The sequence below is a fragment of the Scomber scombrus genome, unplaced genomic scaffold (assembly GCF_963691925.1).
Source record: "Scomber scombrus unplaced genomic scaffold, fScoSco1.1 SCAFFOLD_26, whole genome shotgun sequence".
In the NCBI taxonomy this organism is placed as follows: domain Eukaryota; kingdom Metazoa; phylum Chordata; class Actinopteri; order Scombriformes; family Scombridae; genus Scomber; species Scomber scombrus.
Genome location: NW_026910277.1, coordinates 241,073 through 243,390, shown reverse-complemented (window position 1 = coordinate 243,390; position 2,318 = coordinate 241,073).

Below are 2,318 nucleotides of genomic sequence, written 5' to 3'. Positions count from 1 at the left end.
TCAATTTTTGCCCACGTTGGAAAATCCTTCACAATTTTCACACAACGCCCCAACTGTGCTTGATTTTGCTCATTTCTGACTCAGTCCGCCCCCCTGGCCCCTTTTAGCAAGGTTTGGGAAAATCCGCATTTTTGACTTTTTCGACACTACCGGCCCTGTCGTTTTTTTCAATTTTTGCCCACGTTGGAAAATCCTTCACAATTTTCCCAAAACGCCCCAACTGTGCTTGATTTTGCTCCTTTCTGACTCAGTCCGCCCCCTTGCACCTTTTAGCAAGGTTTGGGAAAATCCCCATTTTTGACTTTTTCGACACTACCGGCCCTGTCTTTTTTTCAAATTTTGCCCGGTTTGGAAAATCCTTCACAATTTTCACAAAACGCCCCAACTGTGCTTGATTTTGCTCGTTTTTCAATCAGCCCGCCCCCTGGCCCCTTTTAGCAAAACTTTGGGAAAATCCCAATTTTTGACTTTTTCGACACTACCGGACCTGTCGTTTTTTTCAAATTTTGCCCACTTTGGAAAATCCTTCACAATTTTCTCAAAACGCCCCAACTGTGCTTGATTTTGCAACTTTCTGACTCAGTCCACCCCCTGGCACCTTTTAGCAAGGTTTGTGAAAATCCCCATTTTTGACTTTTTCGACACTACCGGCCCTGTCGTTTTTTTCAATTTTTGCCCACTTTGGAAAATCCTTCACAATTTTCCCAAAACGCCCCAACTGTGCTTGATTTTGCTCCTTTCTGACTCAGTCCGCCCCCTTGCACCTTTTAGCATAGTTTGGGAAAATCCCCATTTTTGACTTTTTCGACACTACCGGCCCTGTCGTTTTTTTCAAATTTTGCCCGGTTTGGAAAATCCTTCACAATTTTCCCAAAACGCCCCAACTGTGCTTGATTTTGCTCCTTTCTGACTCAGTCCGCCCCCTTGCACCTTTTAGCAAGGTTTGGGAAAATCCCCATTTTTGACTTTTTCGACACTACCGGCCCTGTCGTTTTTTTCAAATTTTGCCCGGTTTGGAAAATCCTTCACAATTTTCACAAAACGCCCCAACTGTGCTTGATTTTGCTCGTTTATCAATCAGCCCGCCCCCTGGCCCCTTTTAGCAAAAATTTGGGAAAATCCCAATTTTTGACTTTTTCGACACTACCGGCCCTGTCTTTTTTTTCAATTTATGCCCGGTTTGGAAAATCCTTCACAATTTTCCCAAAACGCCCCAACTGTGCTTGATTTTGCTCCTTTCTGACTCAGTCCGCACCCCTGGCCCCTTTTAGCAAGGTTTGGGAAAATCCCCATTTTTGACTTTTTCGACACTACCGGCCCTGTCGTTTTTTTAAAATTTTTGCCCAGTTTGGAAAATCCTTCACAATTTTCACACAACGCCCCAACTGTGCTTGATTTTGCTCCTTTCTTACTTAGTCCGCCCCCCAGGCACCTTTTAGCAAGGTTTGGGAAAATCTGCATTTTTGACTTTTTCGACACTACCGGCCCTGTCGTTTTTTCTCAATTTTTGCCCACGTTGGAAAATCCTTCACAATTTTCCCAAAACGCCCCAACTGTGCTTGATTTTGCTCCTTTCTGACTCAGTCCGCCCCCTGGCACCTTTTAGCAAGGTTTGGGAAAATCCCCATTTTTGACTTTTTCGACACTACCGGCCCTGTCTTTTTTTCAAATTTTGCCCGGTTTGGAAAATCCTTCACAATTTTCACAAAACGCCCCAACTGTGCTTGATTTTGCTCGTTTTTCAATCAGCCCGCCCCCTGGCCCCTTTTAGCAAAAATTTGGGAAAATCCCCATTTTTGACTTTTTCGACACTACCGGACCTGTCGTTTTTTTCAAATTTTGCCCACTTTGGAAAATCCTTCACAATTTTCTCAAAACGCCCCAACTGTGCTTGATTTTGCTCATTTCTGACTCAGTCCGCCCCCCTGGCCCCTTTTAGCAAGGTTTGGGAAAATCCGCATTTTTGACTTTTTCGACACTACCGGCCCTGTCGTTTTTTTCAATTTTTGCCCACGTTGGAAAATCCTTCACAATTTTCCCAAAACGCCCCAACTGTGCTTGATTTTGCTCCTTTCTGACTCAGTCCGCCCCCTTGCACCTTTTAGCAAGGTTTGGGAAAATCCCCATTTTTGACTTTTTCGACACTACCGGCCCTGTCTTTTTTTCAAATTTTGCCCGGTTTGGAAAATCCTTCACAATTTTCACAAAACGCCCCAACTGTGCTTGATTTTGCTCGTTTTTCAATCAGCCCGCCCCCTGGCCCCTTTTAGCAAAAATTTGGGAAAATCCCAATTTTTGACTTTTTCGACACTACCGGA